This window comes from Alligator sinensis, unplaced genomic scaffold (genome assembly GCF_000455745.1).
Source record: "Alligator sinensis unplaced genomic scaffold, ASM45574v1 scaffold343_1, whole genome shotgun sequence".
Lineage (NCBI taxonomy): Eukaryota > Metazoa > Chordata > Crocodylia > Alligatoridae > Alligator > Alligator sinensis.
Window position 1 is genome coordinate 1,704,143 of NW_005841947.1, and position 23,970 is coordinate 1,728,112.

General features: G+C 43.2%; 1 protein-coding gene across 34 annotated transcripts in view; it reads right to left on the minus strand.

The window, feature by feature from the left end:
* ZBTB20 (zinc finger and BTB domain containing 20) overlaps window positions 1-23,970 on the minus strand; it is a 621,054-nt gene that overhangs the window by 526,759 nt on the left and 70,325 nt on the right. For 21 of the 34 annotated variants that reach the window (XR_003093196.1, XM_025199620.1, XM_025199631.1 and 18 more), the window contains 2 exons: window positions 3,812-3,871; window positions 1,949-2,022 (listed from right to left, as the gene is read on the minus strand). The exons of 1 other annotated variant lie outside the window; for it this stretch is intronic. The gene's annotated coding sequence lies outside the window, so the exon portion shown is untranslated. The remainder of the gene's footprint in view (window positions 1-1,948; window positions 2,023-3,811; window positions 3,872-23,970) is intronic. 12 more of the 34 variants (XM_025199648.1, XM_025199634.1, XM_025199640.1 and 9 more) reach the window with 3 other exon arrangements.

A 23,970-nucleotide genomic window follows, 5' to 3' on the forward strand; every position in this document is an offset into this window, starting at 1 on the left:
GCAGCTTGCAACAAACTATGAGATACAAAAAAGATAGCAAATAAAGCCAAACAAGGGACTGTACAAGCCCTAGTGCAAGCTCTTTAGTGAGAGAGGTTACAAACAACAAAAGCTATACATGAACAGGGGACCCAACCAAAAAGCTGTCTCTGGTTATCCTAGTGCCAACCAGCCAGCACTAGCACCTGGACGCCCTGTTTTAGGATTGTGGTTTCATATCTTTTCTACTCTATCTTTCAAGTGATTTAGTATCTCTCAAATTATTGGAGGTTAAGCAGAAACAAACTTTTAAAGTTAAAGCTTTATTGTATTTTTCCCCAACACAAGCTTTGGCTGTTTATTTAACATGACCTTGAAAGAAACTATTTACCAAAAAAGCAAATTCCTCTCTTCAACAAACTCTCTGAAAGGCTTAATTCTGTGTGTGGATTATTCATTTACTTTAATGATTTTTATGTAGAATGGGGAAGAGTGGAGTATCCACAATACAAAAATATGCCTCAAAATTAAATACAACAATGTTCTGTAATGGATACTCTGGCCTAAATCTGCTCATGGACAAAATGCTGAGGATTTCAGAAACCCCTTTTCAAAAGGGAGCATGACTGGGGGCCCTGAATGCTGCTATAACTCAAGTATCTCTTCAAGAGCACATATTATGGGATATATTCCATTTAGGTAAGTCACATAATTACAGGAAAGCATCACTGGAATGAACCACAGGATGTCATCTAGTCTGACCCCCTGCTCAAGGCAGAAACATCCTTATCTAAAACATCCTAAACAAGTGTTTGTCTAACTCATTCTTCAAAACTTCCAAGGATGGAGATTCCTCAACCTCTCTGGGTAGCTTGGTCCAATGCTCAATCACCCTGTGGGAAAGTTCTTCCTAATATCCAAGGTCCTTCCATTCTGATTACAAGCACAACAGTAAACTCTTTTAGACTCCACCTTAAAAAAGCAGAAAAAAAGAATAGTGCTGACTAGAGCAAAGAAATCCATATATCCGGTCTTTTGAACATAAGGATTTACTGGGCATAGGGATCAAGTTATTTGGGAGAATAGTCAACAAGAAAATAAAGGTGGGCTGGATATTGTTATCTACAGTCATCTGAAGAGAGATAGAGTGGAGGGGAAGAGGAACTCACATCATATGAAGCAGGCCTAGGTGCGAACCAGGGTTCCAGAGCTGAACACACACTAGGGTTTGAAGCCTAGTTGTACTTCACAGTTACCCCCTTTCTCCTTCACTGAATATAAAGTCAAAACAAAAGCCTTAGATGCAAACCAAACCATCTCCAAACTTTCAGGAAGTTCTGTTCCAAATCTCAAGAAAAAGCAATCACCTTATCATGAGAGTATATTTATCAAGGCTTCTGTAATCCTGTATCAGAATTTTTAAAAGTACAACTAAAAGGAGGAAGCAGGTGCAATTAGGAATTTGTATCAGCCATCCAAACAAACATGTTGGGCTCCTGAATTCTAGATATCTGAAAAAAATCAGAAGCATCTTTGAGCAGCCTGAAATGACAAGTTAACTTGCAATGGCTTTCAACTTGAATTCCACTCTGTTGCTCATACTTCCATTTAGATTTATAGTTCCTCTGCACTGTTGCCCATAGCTACACCCAGTACTTAAACAGGTCATTCTGCAACTCTGCTTCTCCAAATTTAAAAGATGAAAGAGAAGAGATGAAAAATATTTAAAGGGTTGGGGGGGGGGGTGGAGGAAGTGCAGACTTGTTTTTCTCTGCTGGCCAAACCTTAGAACTAGCTGCTTTAAAATACTAGTTGTTGCTGAAATCCAATTTAAAGATCCCTGTCAGTTTTGACATTCAGGTGAAAGTACTGCTGCTGGCTCCAGGACTATTTGCATATCTTATCACAATAAAAAATAACTCTGAGGTGCATACCAGTGTGAAGAAATTGTAAACATGGGTTCACATACCGCACAAGTATCTGCCCACTGGATCTCTTGTCCTGTCTCCCATCCCCCTTCAAAGCAATCTGTAGTTTACTTCTCTATAATAAAAATTTCAGTCATGGTATTCTAGAGGGAGTGTTTAAACACATGCAAAAAACCAAAAGGATAATGTTAATTTGTTCCCCCCGCCCCACCCCAGCCAAACGTGCTACAAAGCCAACAGAAAATCCTCAAAATATTAAATCTCCTCTTCTCCCCTACTAACTCTGAGCCCGCCCAAGGGTATAAAAACAGTGTCCCCAATTCTGCAGAGTTTTACATACTTGCTTAAAGTTAGGTACTAGGATTAGTCCAACAACATCAATAGCACCATTCAAGCGATCTGCTTGTGTTAAGTCAACAACATTTCTTGCCAATGGCAGAGGCCTTGGACTAGGACAAACTTTAGGCCAAGCTTAGCAGAACAGGTACTGAATGGCTATAAACACCATCATGGGAAACCAGGAAAGGAACTATACTGCAAAGAGTCAGAGCTCCCCGTCTGCTGCCAGGTAAAGTAATCAGCTACTGTGTCTTCCCAGTAAGAGGTTATTATCCTCTTCTTCCTCCTACATCACTCAGCACAAGCAAAGAAAAGAGCCAAGGTTCATCCCCTTTCCACTCATTGGCAGCGAGGAGGAAGCTGAAGAAATATTTACACACAATCTACTCTACCTCTCTGTATGGCCAGCTGTGGTCACTGTGTGTAGGAGAAGGATAGGTCTTGCCCCTCTAGAGCAAAGTAGGAACAAGAAATAATCTGGCCCTTACTTCTAATACAGCAGAAAGACATGGTACAAATACTAATTGGTAGAGCTGACTTACCACTTGGCCAATTTACTTTTTAACCTGTTAAAGATCCATATTTTTTCTCTTAAATCTGTAACTGAAAAGTATTTGTCCAATAATATCTGTGAATATTTAATCTGCATCTCATTTGTAGGCAGTATGCATCAAGCACTGGTTATTCAGAAGACACACTGATTGGGTGATCTCATCATAGGCTTTTTCCTGTAGATCAAATGAGAGTCTCTCAGCACCTTGTTTCCAAAGCAGATGCTAAATCAAAATGTATCTTCTACAAATATTCTCCAGAAGTTGCTTTAAAATGTCCATAGACATTTCCATAGACAGTACTGCTCTGAAATTTGCTAACAGGGCAGAGAGACAGACAAAAATCAATCCTGTACAAGTCTGAATGACTACTTGTGGGAAATATTTCACTCATACTTATTGAACAGCAAAACCAAGTGCAGAAAGTGTTAAACTGTACTGCGTTGAGCAGCTACCATTTTACAGAATAGGAAGATTTGCTGTTTTTAATATATCCACTGTTTTATACCGTGGAGTAGCAAAATAACTGAATATTTAAGAGATAATTGTTTTGACCCTTTTCCTATCCTTACTCAGGCAAAATTCCCACTAAAGGGCTCTTTGCTAGAAAAAGAGATACAGGGCCTATCTCCTGACTTGGTAAAACATAATGTATCAAAAACTTTATCACATCATAATGAGAAAAATTATGGTTCCCCGATCAATATTAAGTACCTCTGAAAATCCCAGTGAGCTCTTAATGTCCATATTCTTGAATTCAGTAAATTAGATGTTATTGTTCCTAGTGGTTTCCAGTTTGTAATTTGCATAATTTCAGCCTGAATTTACTGATGGTCTTTAGAAAGTTCTTGTAATGTTTAGATTGTTCTTACGCCCTCCACCCCCCACTGTTCTGCCAAGTCCTTACTTGTGAGCTCTTTAAAAGTCTCAGCTTGAGCATAACAAGTAAACAGTATTTATAAACAATTACAGTGCATACCCTTAAAATACCCAGAAAATGTTGAGTGATGTTACCTTTCGACTTCGGACTCCAAAAGAGTTAAGAGCAGCTCCTAACACTTCGTTTTTATGCTGCTGTAAAGAAAAGAAATGCTTATATTTAGGGATCTGCTCAGATAACACCTTGAGTTTTCATAACATTCAAATGACTCGGCATTCAGTGGGGAAGTAGGCGGCTTACTGTGTACATATCAACATGGATCCATCTGACGGAATAAGACAAAACAAAGTCCTACACATTCACATTTGGCGCACAGGTGAAGAACGGGTAAACAAGAAGCACTAGTAACCAAAACATCACATTGTATGGGTATCCTTTTTTTCCTGTAAAGTTACACGTGAATACCATATTATGGAGGCATCAGAAAAGATGCTATGGTTTTAAAAAATTGCTTCGGTTTTTTTATCAAGAGTGGGGCTAGGGACAAAAAGACTCTCATAATCAAATGACACCCCTTATACTTGCCATACAAATGGGATTATTTCAGATAAACCCTCTTAAACAGTTCAGGAATTAAAAATAAACATTTTTTTTTAATTGAAGTTTTTTTTTTTGAAGCTATAACTATTAACCAATAATGTTTTACTCATTAAAGACAAAGCTTAAATGAAAAGGTTTTGTAGGCTCATTTTATTTAAAAAAAAAAAATTAAAAAAACACAAGAATTGTTCGCACCGTTTTTCCAGGAATTATTGCCATTTGCACAGCTGCCAGCAAAAAAAAACCTGAGGGAGAGGTGCTCAAACATAGGGACAGAACGTGGGCATTCCCCTTCTACTTATGTGCAGTGGGTAGGTGTCTCGCTGCTCTTTGCTGACTGAAATCATCTCCCCTCCCCACCATGTTTACCGCAAATTCTTAAATTCATAGGTAGACAGATACATGAAAAAGGATGCAACTTTTGGAAATTTTCAGAGCTTGCAACTCCCTGCTGGTTTTCAGGCAAACCCAATGAGACTGCAATCCACAGCAAAGTTATACTCCAGGGAATCTTGGGATATATTGTTCTTCAGTTGAGCAAGGGGTTGAACTAGATGACTTCCTGAGGTCCCTTCCAACTCTGATTTTCCCTGATTTCTGTGATGTCTGTGTGTTTATCAGAATGCTGCCACCATTTTGTTTCAGCAAAAATGCACATGGCCTCAGTCCCAAAATCCTAAGCATGGCAGGGGCATTAGCAATAGCAATGATCACCACATTGTGGGTCACCAAAGATTCTCGGAGCTTTCTTTGAGGGAGGGGAAGGAAAAAAAGACTCTCTGGAAAACATAGCTCAAGTCTGGCATACACTCTGCACTACACATCCTGCATATGACACTAGATCAGAGTTCATGGAAACATATTCAACTGTAGTTATATTCCGTCTCCCAGCTGTTACACAACAGTTAGTGGCAGGTACGGCCTGGTGAAACATACAATGACACCCAGAGAGGGCACACGTTTATATCAGGCCTCTGGCCTCACTGCCCAAGAGCGTTCGGTCCCTTTTCAGGAGGGAATAGAATCTACTAATCGAATTCCACAAACAAAATAAACAGACAAACAGAGCAACGGGCCAGCCAGTGCCGTTGCCAGGCCTGTTCCGTATAGGAGGAAGCCCTGCCTGTGACGGTGCTGCCCCAGTGGCCAATCAAACACCACACTGGACTAGACCCATTCACCCTTTCCAAGGGGCTTGGGTAAGCATCAGTGCCCAGACAACTCTTAGATCCTGCCAAAATTCTTCTTCCACCCAGAAGCCACCATTTGCTTTTCTTTCTCTCTATTTCTAGATCCTCCCTCTCCTATGAAACCTACTTCCTAGGCCTAATAGCAGGCCAGGTGTGGCAGAAATGGGCCAACCCTGCTCTTTAATCATCTTGTGGTCAGTGCAGGGTTTGGATACCTGGTCACACAGGACGTTTGTACATGTGACATCATTACCATGAACACGTGACCAAAATTGTGTGGCTTAATGCCATTGTGCTGTACATGTGCAAGAGTTTTGCAGGATTCCAAATGATTTTGCAACATTGCAAATTGTAATGATGGAGTGGTCAGGTCACACCCTGGCTGCGGGAGAGGTGTGCAGGCTCCACTGAAAAAAAGGATTGGACCCCTCGCCGCTTCTGCCTTCAGCAGGCTCCTGCAGCCAGCAGGACACCTGGGGCCGCCCAGGGAGGGCTGGCTTGACCCTGGGGCAGTGTGGTATGGTCACAGGAGGGCATCTGGGATTACTGGTGACAGGAGAAGGTGACAGGGATGGTGCATGGGGCGCTGGAAGCCCAGGTGGGCTGCTAGCTGGCCGGGTGCTGCCCCAGCTTGGAGGTTCCTGGTCCAATGTTTCACCAAGCCCACCTGGGCTTCCAGAGCTCCATGCGCCATCCCTACCACCTTCTCTGGCCACCACCACCCTTCTGCCATCTTCCTGTGCTACCCTAGGAGTAGCCCAGCCACTTCCTGGGCAGCCCCAGGTGTCCTGCTAGCAGGTGCCTGCTGAAGACAGGAGCAGCAAAGGGCCTGCTCGCGTCTCCCGCAACTAGGGGGTGAGCTACCAGTGGGCCAAGCAGCCTTCCCTCTGAAGCAGCAGTGCCCTTCGGGGCTGCCCAGGTAAGCTGCTAGCAGGCCAGGTGCTGCCCCAGCTCAGAGGTAGCACCCAGCCTGATCCAAGTCTTCCTCAAGCCCCCCCACTCGAAGCCCACCAGGCGCTGCTCCCCAGGAGGGTTCAGGGGAACAGTTGGATCAGGCTGGGTGCTACCTCTGAGCTGGGGCAGCACCCCACCCACTAGAAACACACCCAGGCACCCCAGGGGGCACTGTTGCTGCGGAGGGAAGGACTGGGGTTCCCTGCAGGTCAGGGGCCACTTGGCCCACTGGCAGTTCACCCTGTCCCCAGCTACAGACAGGTTCCAGTTCCAACAAAAAATAAATAAAAAAAGGATCAGGCCCCTTGCCACAACGTGACAGAAAAATTGAAATGGTAGGTTTAAACTAAAAACCCACCTTTTCAATTTAGGGGGCATAGAATAAAACCCTTAGAACTATACTCCCGTCACATGTACAAGTGCCCACAGACATTCCAGCCACCAATGCTATGAGCCTCTTAACTAGTATCCCGTGTCCATATACTGTTAATTGCTTGTCTCTTGCCTGCCCCTTTGCTCAAGTAGTTAGAGCAGCGGCTCTCAGCCTTTTTAGATTCAGGACACCCCTCCAAAACTTTTCTGAATTTGACAGCACTCTGATTGAGAACCACTGTCATGCTGCCTCAGCTTACCGCAGTGGTTCTCACCCAGCTTGCTGTTGCCACCACCACCACCACATGAGGACTCTGTGCACCTCTTGATCAGGAAGAGCTGTGCCATGACCTCATGCTCCTGCCTGCATTACAGTTATCCAATCCGCCTAAATTAGGCAGGAGCATACATACCTGGCTGCAACCCTTTCCACTGCAGCCCCCGCATGCTCCTCCCCACACAGGAGTTTTACCTGTCCCACACACCTCTGTTTCCAAGAGATGCCATGCAAAGTAATACCAGGAAGGGTTGTGACACGACCAGGTGCTCCTGCCAACATTAGGTTTGTCAGATAACCCTAATGCAGGCATGAGTTCACACTCATTTGCAGCCCTCTCTGATCTGGCTGTACATGAAGTCAGGGTCAGACACAGACATGGGTGAACTGGGCTGCTGCCTGGGACCCTGACAGAAAGGGGGACTGAAAATGGTAATTTTGTTTCCATTGTCTGATTATTATTATCATTGTCTCTGACAAAGGGGCCACTAAAAGTTTGCCTGGGGCCACCCTGAGTCTAGGCACAGCACTGCATGAAGTGCGTGGGGGGAGTTCCAGTTAGCCACTGCCTGAATGGTGCCCATGTCACAGCACCCCTGAAAGGGTCTTGAGGCACCCTAGGTAAGAATCATTGAGGTAGAGCAGTTTTGAGCCTTCACTAGCCATTAGCAGGAAAATGTTAGTTATAAAGGTGAGATGTAGTCTTTGGTGCGGTTCTGTGTGTTTACTAGGAAAGTATACGAAGGCCTGGACACAGTAGAAACAGCAGCAGCACACAAGTTCCTGACTCACCATTTTCAAACTTTCCAACAGCTCCTGTGCCCCGAAGAGCTCAGTCTCTGCTCCCTCTCAAGATCATGCTAACAACTCTGTCCATTACTGTTTGCTCTCTCTTGCTTTCTAGTTCCTTTCTGTCTCCAGAAAGCACGCACCCAACCATCCTGGGTGATCCCAGGCCCAGCATTTGTAATAAAGTTCCCAGGAAAACCCTTTGGTCTATGTGCTTAACTGGCCTGGTATGCAATTTAGTGCCCTGGATGGTGTCTTCCTTTGACTCTAGCAATCATAAGACAGAAATATCCTTTATTGCTTCTACTATTTCAGTTTGAATGAAGAGTAGGCACCACATCCACCAGCTTTAATAAGAATTGCAACTGTCTATTAATCAAAATACAATAGTGATCAAGGCAGTAAGAAGCAAGGAGGGGATTCTGACCTTTAAATGCTATATGTATAGCTTAAAGATATATTCAACTTAAACAACATTAGTAGGTATAAAACTGGTTTGCTTGGGCAATGTCTAAATACACTAACAACAAAAACTTATTTGAATGGGTACAGCAGTACATGCTGCCATTTGAGATGACTCAGCCATGAGCTGTGAATGTGCCCAACGCTTTCTTTTCTTTTTATAGGTGGGTGGGAGAGGGGTGAGGCTATTTTTTGTATTTCATCCACTACCTTGTCAATGGAGACAAAGCAAAGAACTGTATCCCAACTCCTGAAAATTCTGCAAAGGTTTCGTTCTTAACTTTTTGTCTCTGGTTTACCTGAGACTTTGTATAACTACAAAAATTATATATTAAATATGTGGATAGCAATATCTGGTGGGTCACTGTTACGGTTTTTAGCAGAATACATTATATGAATTTTCACATAGGTGGTTAGAGTAGCATACTGCTTACTTGCATATTTTAACTGATCATTTCCAAACTTTTATTTTAAACAATTAAACTTAGATTTCTAGTTAAAATAACCATTGCCAAAATTACATAGCAGAAATGTTGCCACTAACAAAATCTAAGTTAATAAACTTTGACCTCTGGGATATATTCAATATGTCTGATGCATTAGATATGAACTCTTATTGAGCTATAAAGGTTTTAATAGACATAAGTTGTTCACTTGATTTTCAAGGATAGCCTCTGCTTTTAGAATCAATTTTGCTTATACTTCTCTGCCAATGTTAACTGCTGATACAAATCGTACTATCTGGATATCTCAGTGTCAAATATACTTTCAAAGTGTTAACTACGGCAAAAAAATGTGGGCATAACGTAGGGAAATGATCTTGATTCCTCTGTCAAAACAAGCCCCTCATAGCAAATCAAAAGGTAAAATCTAACAAGACTATCTTACATTTGACTTATGACCTCCAGATCACAAGACACTTAATGGCCCCATATAGGTACTAGGTGTGGGGAACACATAGCCTTTGTAATTTGCTGGAAAGGAATGTGTTTACAAGAATGAACTCATTTTCTGAAAAAAAACTAAACTTACTGGCACTGGACATAGGAGAAATACGAAGATTCAAATGCATGTCTGAACAATGCTCCATAGTAAAACTGACATTGCTTAATCTAAGCAATTTACATACAGGCACAGTCAGTATAAGTAGAAGCAAAATAGGAGATTAACATTCCCTCTACAAACAGGATTGAGCCTTAGGTTTGACATCCCTGGTTGTTTCCTTTTCTTACTAATCCTAAAATAAGTTGGCTAGCATAATTAACATAAAATAACCAATAAAATATATATAAGCTTTATTTACCATACTGATAGAAAGTTTAATGACCAAGAGAATGTTTAATGTTTCTCTTGACCAAGAGAAACAGATATGCTCACCTCTCAGTTGAAAAACATGTGTAATTCATGCTTGTTCTAGAGTTTACTGAGATTTCTGTGCGATTCAAATGGGGGAGAAGCTTGGAAGATGACAATTATAGAATTTTATTTTTCCTATAATACGCTGTACTCAATGGAGAATAAAATTTCCCCTAATATGCATACCACCTCAGCACAATTCTTAACCTAGCAAACACAGGTCCTCATTCACAAAAAAATAATTGTTATACTGGGGGAAATCATTGTTGCTTCATTATAAGCAGGGATCCTGGTTTCCTCTGTTTAAAAATCGCAGATTCTCTGATAAAAATTCCAAAATTATCTAATTTTAAAAACCTCAAAATCCACTTTTTCTGAGATTAAAATGAAACACCACTGTGCGCATGCGTGCACACACACACACGCGTGCGCAAAAACACATACACACACACCTCAGCTGAACACAGTGTTTTATTGATATATTTACATTTTTAAAGGAATTTGGAAGCCTACCAGTGCCTCAATCATTATCATAAAAGAAAGACTAAATACCTATATATTTTGAAGTTGGATTTTGATTTTCTTATTGTAGAAAATAAGAGCCCCCCTTGCCCCCTTATCCCACCAGTCTACAGGTCCAACTGCAGCTGTCCCTGCTGCTACTTTGTGGTGTTGAGTAGCCCCAATATGCTGATGCCCTGCTCCTGCTCCTGCCCATGCCATTGCCCCTCACCCCCAAGCTACAGCTCCATGAACCCCTGGCCCTGACAGTGAACTCTAGACCTACAGCCCCTCCAGCTCTGCTGGTACCCCTCAATCCCAGTCCACAGCCCCTGCCCCAGGCCCACCAGTGTGTGAGAAAGGGAGTGGGTGTGTGTGCACAGACAACATGTGGGGAGAGGCAGAGGGACACAGCTGACACAGTAGAGGGGTGTAACAGGGAACCCTAGCCCTGTCACTAGAAAGCTGGTCCACTCCTTTAAGGCCCGAACCTTCTGGGCCTGGAGAACTTGTGCGGAAGAGGTTAATGGCAGGGCCGGGTCAACTAGTCAGCTGACCGGAAGAGGCAGGACTATAAGAACCCAGGGCAGAACAGCAGTAGGGGGGCAGACAGGGGAAGGTGAGGGAGTGTATCCCAAAGCTCCCGGGGAGAGGCTTGGCGAGCAGTACAAAAGTTGGAAGAGTGGACCGTGGAACCCTGAGAGGCAGCGGATGTCTTGGAAGCCGACAGATGGGATCCAAAACACAAATCCGGCATAAACGTAAGCTGACATGATCATATGTTTCCTTTTATTATTATTTTATTGAGAGCGGTTATTACACCCAGACAGGACTGTCCATATTTCTTTTGGTTATGACACCAGAGGTTTGTGAGAGGCCATTAGGGGTCGGAGGAGGCCTCATTTTGGGGACCTTCTATGGAGTGGGCACCCCAGCACCAGTGAGGGAGTAGCTTTTGGGGGCACAGACCCCAGCGCCAGTGAGAGCACAGCTTTTGGGGTCACAGACCCCGGTGCCAGCAAGGGCACAGTTTTTGGAGGACACTGTGCAGGCCGGGCGCGACCCGGGCCCTTTTTTGTGCTCTGCGCGGTCTGTGGCCAGCAGCCCGGGCACGCGGGGTCAGAGAGGGCGCACGACAAGCTAGAATTAGGCACAGACTCGTAGCGGTAGATTTAAAGATTGTTTACTTACACCGAAGGTGGTTGCGGTGCAGGCTGGAAAACTTGCTTGAGTTGCGGTTAAAGACAAAAAAAACATGAACGATCCCTTGGAGTTTGCTAGGCTCCACGGAAACAGAGCTCCGGATGCCCTGGGCAAGCGCGCCACCAAAATCGAAACCTCATAAATACGTCTTATAAAATTTGTTGCTCAAAGACGGGAAGAGGTGGGCAATGGATCAGGTCGCCAAACTCCTCTGAATCTCACACAGGGTCTCTATTATCCTGTCATGTACCCAGAGTCCCCACGAGATAGATGTGGAGTCCTCTTCAGCTTGGGCGGAAACCGCTCAAGCCTCTTATACGGCTAACAGGCCAATCGTTAGCCACCACGTAGGAATAATTTAGAACTAGCCAATAGCGAGGAACAAATTTGCATACGGGTGGGGGGGACTCTTTTGAACTCTCTTGCAACTTGAGCAATGCACCCTGCAAAGGAAGCCAGAGAGTCCTGATGCACCAGAATGTGGCTGCATTTTATCTTCTGCTTTTTTTTCGTTTGTTTTTATGGTTTCATGACTGAGCCGGGTTTTGAGCCCGCAACCCTCTGGCTGTGGGTCCGGCTCCCATGCCTCTGGGCCAGGGAGCACTGGGTTCCATAAAGGAGCAGAGAAGGGGGCCACGAGCCTCCAGGCACTGCAAGAGAAAAAAGCTAGAGCCTCGGAGTCAAGCCCTGTTTAGTGGGTTTGGACGGGGAGGCCTAGCTAGAGAAAACAGGGGTCAAGTCATATTAGGAGGGACCTCAACATACCCCAAAATAATAGGCAGTCTCCCGCTCAAAAACAAAACAAAAAAAAAAAAAACTAACCTATTAAGATGTGGCAGGCGAGATTAGGCCAGGACCAAAGAATTACAATGCAGGCCCAAGGGCACCCCGAGTAAGGCACGGACAACCAGAAAGATGGCGCTGGGGAGGGCGACCTGTTACAGGGGGGCACGTGCACCCACAGTAGGGCATGGGGCTGTAGCTGGGCTGGACCAGTTCTAGGCAGCAGCCATCTCCATGGCCCAGCAGGCAGGACCAAGTGCGGAAGGGAGTGACGCGCCACCATGGTCATCAAGATGAGGTGTGGCAGTGGCGGTGGCACTGAGTTGTGTCCCTGCTGCTGCTGGGTGGGCAAGGGGTCCCTCACCTTAGTGACCATGGCAGCATGGCACTCCCTCCTGTGTTGGGTCCCACTCACTGGCCATGGAGGTGGCTCCTGCCCAGAGCCCCGCTGCAGCCCCATGCCCCATTGTGGGCACAGAAATCACAGGAGGCACTGCCCCCCTGCCACACTGCCTGTACTCTTCCGCACCTCCCCCCCAAACACATTGCCTGTGTCCTCTCCTCTCCCTGTAGACTTACCTGGAGGGAGCTACATGAGCAGTTCTCCACTGCCCTGCTTGGTTGCCATGTGCACACATGCACATGGCACCCCGCCGACCTGCTCTCCCCCATCCCCAAGCAGCCTGTTGCAGGTTGGAAAGCTGCCAGCCTGCAAGGGGAAACCCATGGTTTCCCACATTTTTCTCCTTTAAAGGAGAAATCCATGATCCATTAAAGGAGAAAAACTGTGCCTTTCCACATTTTTCTGCAACAAACAGAAAACCCAGATCCCAGATGATAAGGACATAGTGAAAAGGATTTCAAATAATGATCCACTGTGTGACTATATGCTAATCACATGTTTTCCTTTAACCTCACAACCCAGAGTGAACATTAGGAAAAGCATGTCCTCACCAAAATGGACAATACTTGAGAGTCGAGTCCTTTTATTCTTTAAAGAAAAAACAATATTTTAGTTTAAATTTGACTCTCAACTGTTGCAAGGGAAATTCAGGCTGGAGATTAGGAAGAAATAACCACCCTCATGGGGAGACAAGCATTGGAACAGACTGCCCAGAAAGGTTGTGGAATCTCCATCCTTGGACATTTTTAAGAGCAAGTTGGGCAAACACTTGACTAGGAGGTTTTAGTCAAGAAGTATCCTGCCTGCAGCAGGGCACTGGACTATATGACCTCCTCAGGTTCTTTCCAGTCCTACTAGTCTATTATTCTATGATTCTCACATTCGTGAAAAATGCCAGACTGACAGTATTGGAGACTGAAAACCTCTAACTTGAGAGCAGAAACAGTATATATAGCAGCAGCAAAAATTTCCCTAATGTAGGATTAGAACTGTGCCTCAAACAGTATCAGCAATTAAGGATGGAGAGTAGTTTGTTTCAGTAACCTATTCATAACCTCGGTTTTGGAACTAAAGACAGACCAATTAGTTGCAATTATGGTCACTTGTCCACTGAGAACTAGACTGAGATCCACTTAACTTATTTCATGGGTAAAGCTGAATAACATTTTAAAAAAATCTCAAATGATTCACGCTAACTTACCATGTTTAATGGGAGGACCTGGAGAAATTTAAAAAAAAGACTACCAAAGGCAGACCACAGTTGTCTTGTACTCAACAAGTTAAGTCTAACTCCTGATTCTGGATTATTTGCAAGAGAGGAAGTTTGGTATGCTTACGCAGTGAGTTTAGATGGATAATGCTCAAATGTCATAACCATGGTCTCAATATGCAAAAAGTCTCTCAGACAAACAGCTAAGTTCCATGTGCCATTCTAAATTTCACTCAAAAGAGTCTATTTGTCCATATTTCTCTTTCTGAAAGCCTTCTGTCAACTGTCAGGCTCAGGACTGAACAACCTGTGAACATGCTAGTTCTGTGGTGGCGGGCAAAGAGCATCTTTAGCATTGTCCATCAGACCAACCAGCTACTAACTTTATGCATTGTATCTATAATTAAATCTAAAAGCAAAAAAAAAACCAAACAGGTCTGGAACATGAGGCACAAAGGGCACTCCGTTACATTAATGAAGCAGGAAGGGAGCCCTGGGAAGAGAGACACCAGTTGCAATGCGTGTTTCTTCAGAGGAAAGTACCAAAGCAGAGAAGGAAATAAAATATGCCATGATAACAGATGAAGACCTCAACTGTCAACAAAATCAGCCTGTTAATTATCGCGTAAACAGTCTTTTTTAAACTTTGGATTTTAATATACAGTTCAAAGATCACACTCACAATTCAGCAGTTTTGTCTTTTAATGCCAATCACTCCAACTGGCTCTCTCTCTAACATTGCTTTCTCTCAACTTTGTGAAAGGTGAGCAATTATATCAAGGGTTGCCTTCCTTGACTGAGACCAGGAGGGGAGCTCAAATATTCAGTGAATTAGGCAATGATTTTGTTTCAATTCCTGCTATGACCAGTTAATGCTGGGGTAAACGGTTACCCAGAAGTGTGGGGCAGAAGAGGGATACACCTCTTGTCAAGCTAGAAAGGCATGTTACTGAGTAGTTAAATGGCTTCAGCAGTGGGACTGTAGGATTGTCACCCAGTCCTTCAAGTTACAGATTCAAACTTAGCCTACATCAATATGGATGCAGAAGTAAAAAAAAACCAAATGTCTAAAATTACTTTGCTGATGATCTCATTCCATTTCCCAACAGACAGGTATTCACATTCCAACAACCACTTGGCACTACCAGTGAAAGCAAAGACTCCAAGCACTGAATGAGTCATGTTGAATAAAAGTATCTTCCAACACAAAGGACAGTGCTAAGCATGCTTGTAAAGGAAGCTCATACTGCCACTGGCCTTGATGTACCCACTCTGTCAATAGAGATGGCAGATTTCAGAGCTGTCAACCTAGCACCTTCACCAGGATGTAATTCACAGTACAAGAATGTAAGAAGACAACATGCGTCTTGTTACTTCTATTCCTTCTTCAAACTCTATCCTGTCTCTGATACTAGGCAAGCTAAAATATCTGCCATTTTCTTTGCCAGAGCCAAACCTGACTCCATGCAAATGGGCTCTCTCTAAAAACAAAACCAGAATTGAAATTCATTTCATAGCAAAGAAAGTATCTCTTTTCTTAATCGGAATCATTGACTGACCCAATTCAAACTCACCACATTTCCCTCACAAATCAATATAAACCATAAAAAAAAGAAAACTGCTTTGGAGCCCCATTTAGAGGCGGCTTTGAGTTGAGAAAATGAGTTTGGATCAACACTTTTGCATTGTTTCCAGATACCATGTTCCCGGTACACACTGCTTTGTTGTGTGGCACTTAACTTGCGTATCCTTGTCCCTTACTACCTGCATCTTGGCAGAAGCTTAACTGACAAATCAACCCGCATGAAATAAATAAATAAAATAGAATAAAAAAGCTCAATGTCTAAAAAGTACACAGACTAGCCTGCTTAATTATTAACAGGTAAACACAACATCCTGAATTATTTACTTAATCTTTTTCTACTACAAACCTCAGAATTTTAGAGCATGAAGTACGTGCTTTCTTTTAGGACACAAAACTGTTCCTTTTTATAGGCTTTTTTAAGGAGGAACACAGCGTTCTTATTAACCCCACACAGCTGTACTCCAAGTCGTATTTTGATGGGGTTTTAAAGCACAGAACCAAGTTTCAGAAACAATATTTTGTGCTGAACAGATTCCAAGTGAATCAGCTGTTTGTTCCTGTCTAGTAATTCTGTGAAAATGCATATCCTGTGGGGATATTTGAACTGTTTCTTTAAATCTGCCAAAGGTAACCAGGCAGGAGGGGAGCTGATGAAGGTTCCTGATGGAAGCTCCACAGTGAATGAGAGAAAGGAAAAGCACTTTTGGGGGAAATCCTGTTCTATTTGAAGATAGTGCTTCTGTCACATGACACTTCCTACTGATTTGATTAATGCAGAAGACACCGTTGTCTCTATCTTTTCTCAATCCATCTTATACAGCTTGATCATGCTTATTTTTAGGTTGACTGTAAGAAATTTCTTGTTTGTGCCTCAAGCAAAAGAAGTCATTGTCACACGTCCCTCAGGGTCTCATAATGTACCATTTTAGGTTGACTCCAAGCAGAAACTCTCTTGAGGTTCTTTGTTCCTTCCCATTATTCTCCCCAGCACAGAAGGGCCATTGCTGTTTGGTTACTCAAAGCCTTTTGCCTCTTACTGCTAGATCTGATGCAATATATCCTACTGATGGCAGAGGAGGTGGGTTTCAACCTCTCCTTGTGATGTGGTAGAGCATCAACAGATTGCTACTTTGAGTTTAGTACATGCTCTTCAAAACAATGTTACTGCCTCTCTGGGGACCCCATGCCATCACACATGGGTTACCGTTACAGAGGGGCCCAGGTCCTAGAAAAGCACTAAATCACTATGGTTGAACAAATGCCATAATACAACAAGGCCAAGATACCCTTTCAATTGAAGGGATGCGGTAACACCATGTTCTGGTTTTAGATCAAAAAAGGTGCGCATGTAAACGCTGAAGCTTGCCTAGACTGCTTTAAACTTTTCTCCTTGTCCTTAAACATTATGACTGTCTTTAATAATATGGTCACATGCTTATTCTCACATAATATTTTTATATCTTAGGACATGTAAGCATTGACATAACGGTCCAGCTTTGACTTCACTGATTCATGCATGTTACATGAGGAGGTCTCTTTTCTCTTTGCTTTTTAATAATTTGTTCAGTACCAATAAACGATATATTTTCTTTCCAAACACCGACTTTCCAAAAAAAGGACGATTCAGGAGATAAGACAGCTAAATTATCAAGCCAGCTTAGCTGCTAAATTTAGGTGGCCTACTTATGTTAGCAAACTTTTTATTCGCACTTTATGCTGGATGTTTAATAATGACTATATTGTGTGAAAATGGCTTATTGTGTTCTTAGACAAATTACTTATAAATTCTGCTTCAGCTATACAAAACAGCTAAAGAAATACACATGGCTCCATATATAACTATAGCAACACTGAGTGAAAATATTTGGGAAGTCATTTGTGATTATGGAGTTAGAGGGTGCATCTATATGTGAAATTAATTTGACACAAACTCTGGCACATTTTGCGCTGGAATTTAGTGCTCCCAGGCATAGTGTTTACACATGCACCCAGAACCGCAGCATATTGAGCCAGGACTGTGCAGCCCTGGGTGGCAGGGGACCTGGGGGGTCAGGTCAGCCTGCCAGCCTAGGGCTGCTCCTACTTGGTTCAATGTGCTGTGGAGGGGCTGGCTGGGGTATGAGGGTGCTACAGTGTGGGGCTAGCCAGCAGGCAGCCCCACACTATAACACCCTCATGTCCCAGCCAGCTCCAGTCACCATCTATATGGGCACTGCAGCGGGGTAAATAACTACACCACAGAATAATACTTGTGTTGGGCAGTGTTATCCCATGGCAGAGTTAATTAACTTACTCCAGCCTCACAGCACTGCTCATGTAGACAGTAACACTTTACTACGGAGTTAATTAGATAACTCCATAATAACTATCTTGTGTAGATGCACCAAGAGACACCTTAAGATGCATAGACACAAAGGGAGTCTATGCAACGTGAGTTAAGAGTGCACGTTTTGTTTTTAAACCTCTTTTGACTGAAAACCCTCCTACGTGAACTGTAGGAGCTGCCTGGCTGGGAAAAGGCACAAAATGCCTTCCATATCTTCAGAGATCTTTAATATAGGTAGAAGTTCATCATGAACAAAGGAAGCATTTCTCTGAAGTAGGTCTTCCATCTCCCCTCTGCATCCTACTAGGCCAGGAGAGAGAGGCTGGAGCTCTTGCCTATGGGCACTTTTCACATCAGCAAAGCACTCACAGCTTCTTAGAGTACATTTAACAAGTTAAGTTTAAAACCCCAATGCAAAATGCCCAGTGCATGAATACATGCCAAAAAGTAATAACTCAAACCAAGTCAACCCAAATTTTCCAAGAATAAGCAATCTCCAACAAATTATTTCCTTGCCAAATGCCAGCTTGTCTACAACACAGCCATTTTGCAAGTTTCCCCCCCCCCCCGATTTAATCAGAAACATCTATTATTAATCCCTCTTGTCCTATTTAAAAAATAGGGTGGATCAGGAATCTGCCAGCAGTTGTCTCTGACGTCCAGAGAGCAGAGACAGAACTACCTATTTCAGCACCCTCGGCAGAGTTGGGCAGGGAAGGTCCTGCAGGGCAGCGGTTCTCAACTGGGGGAACATGACCCCCTGGGGGGTTACAAGCAGGTTTCAGGGGGTCCACCTTGCCACGTAGCCTTCATATTGAGGGTGACACTGTGGGTGGGCAGGTGAGGCTTCGTAGTGCCGCTGCTCAAGTAAGTGGGGCCCTGGGGCTCCTCACCAGCAAGTCCCGCCTGCTGCACCCAGGGCCATGTGAGCAGGGCTGGGGAGCCAGGCCAGTCCTCTCCCACGCAGGAAGCGGCAAATGTGGGCTGTGGGAGGACTCAGGGAAAAAAAGGTTGAGAACCCCTGCTGCAGGGCACTAGACAGCTGGGTTGGGGCAGAGTCTAAAGTGACAAGGCATGGGCTCACTGCCTCTGGCTATTGCTGCTGCAGCTGCAGGATGTGCTCCCTACACAACAGCTGCAGCAGCCTCTGCAGATCTCCCCAGAGGCTGCTATTCTCCTTCCCCCTCCCCTAACTAAAGCAGCACCTGAGGATAGTGCCACACTCACCCACCCTGTTACACTACTGCCACACCAACCTGAAAATTCTCTAGCCCTGTCTCACTTGCAGCTGAATTCAATGAGTCACATTCATCCCTGCACTATAGTAGCAGGTGGAATAGTTTTGATCACAATTAGACTCCCTTACCTCTAAAATTATTGAGCCATTCTGAGTTGGGATGACACCTTCTACTACCTACTTAAACGGAAAGCAGTAGTCACACTAGATAGCCTATTTTGTAAAAATATAAAAGGCAGGTGACCTTGATCTCTAGAAAAATATATCACTCTCACTAATCTAAATAAACATTTTTTTCAAAGATTCCCATGGTTGCAGGTGACTAAATCATTGAGAAACAAGGATAACCCTCAGTAAAATTCTGGGGTCGGTTGTCCCAAACTTGGTTCGGAAGCACAGCAAATCCCAGTCAAGAAAGACAATATCATTTGGCGACAAGGGTCTTGTTAGCAGCAAAGATGCTTCCGATTTTTATAATTTCTAAAGTTATAACTTGTCAACAAGTTAATAAATCATTTAATAGTGAGGCCTGGGTAGCTGAGGTAAGCTGAAACTCTAGCAAATAGCAGACTTGTCCTTCTGTGAAACTTGGTGACCAAATAAACAGCAACCCCACCCCAACACACACACACACACACACACACACTGTGAATTATGTACTATTTCTTTTTTAAAAGGACCTTAATTGTTTTTGGGGGGACAGGGGGGCTGTGTTTTTACTAGCGCCAGTCCCAAAGCTTTTCTGTTACTTCAAATGTTTTTGAGTGTCATTTAAAACTGTTTAAAAAAAAAGAATCTGAGTGAATTTCACGTTCTTTTTCTTCTGCAAGTACTTTATTGAATTTTTCAAAATTATTCCAACAAGCACACACACGCAACTTACATGTTCTATACTAAGTGACTCACAATAAAGTATTTCTATTAACATTTCCTCTAGGGGGAAAAAATCTACAAAACCTCCTCTGAAAGTGTATCTTTTTCCCGGTGCTGTACTATGGAACCATTAAAATTCAACACTGCCACTTTGCAGAGATTGTGCCACTGCAATAGGTTTCACTTGTGCTAAATATAGAAAGACACCACTGTTAATCTGATGTAGTGGATGTTGAGTATTCAATGGCACCCACCACGCCACCTGCCACACCACTCATTTTCTGCCATCACTTACACATTTTTCCTCTTTCCTCCATTGAAATGATTGACTGGGAAGGCTACAATGAATTATTTTTGAACATACATGCAAACTAAGTAACAAGAATGGGCAGGGACCCAATGTTATCCATTAAAAGCATTATTTGCATAAAAACAACAGTTATAACATTTCTTATCCAGTTAATAGGATATTTCACATTTTTTAATATTCATCTTGATTTGAAGGACTTGAAGATGATGGCAGATTTAGTAACACCCTTGTTCAGTTCAAAGATACGAATGAACAACGTTCAGATAACAAACAGGCAATATTTTGCTATGTGGCATTCTATCTCCAGGACAAGAATATTCTATTTTTCTCTTGGACAAATATTAAAGTACATACAGACTTAAGCAACAAATAAACCACCTAAAGAGACCATCTACTTCAGCTGAAGATTCATTGTCATCACTCAATGCTACACTGGGTATTGAATTGAATCATTTCACCTCCTATGTAATGCTACCAAAGTCAAAAAGAGATGTCAGGGAGGAATTTAGCCCATTCTAGTGGAGGTTAAGACCTATAATTATTAATTAATGTATCTTCAGTGTAAATACTTTTTTTGGTGGGGGCGGTCTTTTTCCTTAGGGCAGGGGTCGCTAACCTGCAGTATATACCAGTGCCGCAAGTGACACAGTCAGTCTCTGCATGCAGCAGAGCAGGGAAGGGAAAGGCAGCACAGCGGCAGATAGGATAGGAAGCAAAAAACATAGCAGCAGATCAGGCAGGGATGACAAGGAAGGGCAAAGAAAGCAAAGCTCAACACATCAGTGTAGCCTATAGCCCATTTTGCAAGTGCACCTAGGCTCCTGAAAGACCTGTAAAGACCAGAGACAGAAACCTGCTTTCTGTTGCTGCCTTTGCAAAGGCAACAACCTTCAGTAACCCTTTTAGACTGTGAAACAATTTAAGAGTAACTATAGAGCAACAGAGACTGTCAACTATAGTATAGCAGGCTTCAGAAAATAGTATAATATAAAATAAGGTCTACAGTTACCTTATAGTTAAGTCAGCATTATGTATAGACCAACACAAACAATATGTTTGGACTGACCACAATGGGGAGGGGAAGCATATAAAGAATGAATGAGAGAAGCAGGGTAAAAATGGATGGTTAAAGTCATGCTGCAAACAAAGCTGACGGCAGAGGAAGAGGACTTTTGTGTTCTAAAACTAAGTAAAGAAGAAAAAAAAAGAAGTTGGGCCAATGTAGTCCAGATAAAGAATAAACGTGTAAAAGAAGAAGCTGTTTGGGAGCGCAATGGGAACTGACTGGAATCAAAGGATGACAGACAAGGACACAAAGCCCCCTTGCCTACCAACTTAGTCTGGCCACCAACATCACTGAGCAAAGACTCTTCACCCTACGTGTAATGTATTGTCATTTTATTTTGCTTTGTTTGATCTGGCAATAATTCAATGTATACTGAATGGTGGAATGGTCTGTCGTCTCATTTATTATTGCTACCGCAATCCTGAATAGGGGTAAATCCACCTGCAGTTCAGGTGTAACTTCAGGGAGGGAGGATAGGGTTGGGAGCGTAAAGGAGAGCAGCAGATCAGACAAAAGATGATCAGAGTGGCATTAGCGGTGGGGGAAGGTCTAATTCATGGCACTTGTGCCAAAAAAGTTGGCTCCCAATGCCTTAGGGAACGCTCTAAAAACCTTGGGATCTACTGGTTGGGGGGGGGGTGGCAGCATTGTTTTGTTTTGCTTTGTTTTGGCACTATTGCTTCTATAACTAACCCTTACTTATGTGTACTCCAAAATATTTATTTTATATATATTATATAAAACGACCTTCACAGTTCTCCGTTGAAGGCAGTTTAATGGATTATCCAGCTTTATGTCCTCTTACCTTAATTGAAGTCAAATAAGGTTTCTGAGCTATAGCACATTGTATTAAGCTACGTTCTCAGGATAAATTAAAAATTATCTGTGTTGTGGAAGTGCCTAGAGGGTTCCACGTGAGAGCAGTTTCTCTGTGTGCTGGTCACTACACAAACACTGTTGGGAAAGGAAGACAATCCCTGCCCTGAAGAGTTTACAATCTAGGCAGTAGACAGAGAGGTGTGGGGAGAGAGTTTTGGTATCCCTCTTTTACGAAAGAGGAACCAAAGCACAGAGATTGACATTTTTGCCTGGAGTTGCACAGGCTGTGCTAGACCTTAAGACAAAAACTTTCTCTCTCACATCCTGTCCAGCATCTTAACAACAAAGCCTTCCTTACTAGTCACATAAAAGCCCGGCACCCCTGGAATTCCAGTAACAAACCTCAGTCCCAGTCAGTTCTCATTTCCTGAACAATTCTAGCCATGAATAACACTTCTCATTTACACAGAGACATTCACTGTGGGCCTCCAAGGACCTTTCACATTTTAAATAGACCTATGAGGGGAAGGCATATCCTATGGCCATTTTACAAAGTAAAGAACAAAACTACCCAAGGAGACTCAGGTGTCTGCTTTGGGAGCAGAATTCACAGCCCTGAGTTAGGCACCTACGGTCCTTATATAGTGAACAGAGAGGCACTCAAAGAAATGTGATTCACAAGAGCCTGCATACTGAGTGTGATACGGGACAGGCGAGCTATGTTGGTTTAAGGACACAGGCAGACAAGGTTCTTTGGGTAAATATGATATTTTTTATTAGAACAACTCAAATAGTTGAAAAAAATCTTCTTTGCAAGTTTTCAGGTGCAAAAATCCCTTGTCAGCTTGACAAAGGATGTTTGTACCCGAAAGCTTGCAAAGGAGAATTTTTGCAACTCTTTGAGTTGGTCTAATAAAAGATATCAGATTTACCCAAAGAACCTTGTCTGCCTACAAGGGACGGGAGGAATGTTTCGACACCAAAGAGACAAGTGTGTCAGAAACCCCACCATTCCCCCAGGCTTGGGGGCCTACTTGCAGCCCCAAGTGAAGTGTCTATTTGAAATGGGGAGTCACTATCTGAACCCCCTGTGTAGAGTCTGGTGCCAAAATCATTCCTTTGGGCATGGAAGACTGGGTCAATCTTCTCTTTTGAGAGTTATCTGGAGGAGATGGTGTTACCTACCTTTTCTATACTACCCTCATGGTTAGAGCACTTGCCTTGGAATTGAAAGGTTTGGATTGAATACTTTCCTTAGTGTGAAGCAGCTTAAACGTGCAACTTCCCCCTCCCAGGATTGTGACAAGGAAGGAGGCCAGGCTGGATTTGGAATAAACTTCAATCCTCCTATTGAAACTGCTGACCAGACCAGCAAGAATGCAAGATTCATGGGTCCAGAGAGAGTAGGCAAGAGGGACAATGAGTCTCAGCTCAGTGTTGAGGGCACTCTCTTGGGAAAGGAGGGGAGTCCTGTGTTCCAGACACTTCTATCAATGTTCATGCTCTTTATCTGATGGCTCTTTAATGCAAAATACACAAGCAGCGCCTGGAGTAGGGACAGTGAGCTCAAATTTTACTATTCAAGAATAGAAGCTCTTGTGAGCTCAAGTAAAAATGAACCTGGCAGCAGCTGATGGGTCTTTTCAGAATAATGTGAAATGCTTGAGTGGGAGCACAAAGATCAGCCATTTTTGTAGATGTTCAGCAAAGCCCAACTCTTACGCAGATTTGTGACTGGTGAAAAAAATACAGAGCTAAAATGTACAATGGGACTTGGGAACCACATTTTGAATAGCTCCTCCAAAGCAAAGGCTGATTAACACAACAGTGAAAAGCTCCCTCATCTCAGTGTGACAGCACAATGTGCATGAAGCCACATACGTACAAGAGAATGAACCACGCCAGAAACTTCCATTCCAAGTACATAAAGCTGGGTAATACATTTTAGCGTTCTTGCCGCAGATGTCATGGGAAAGA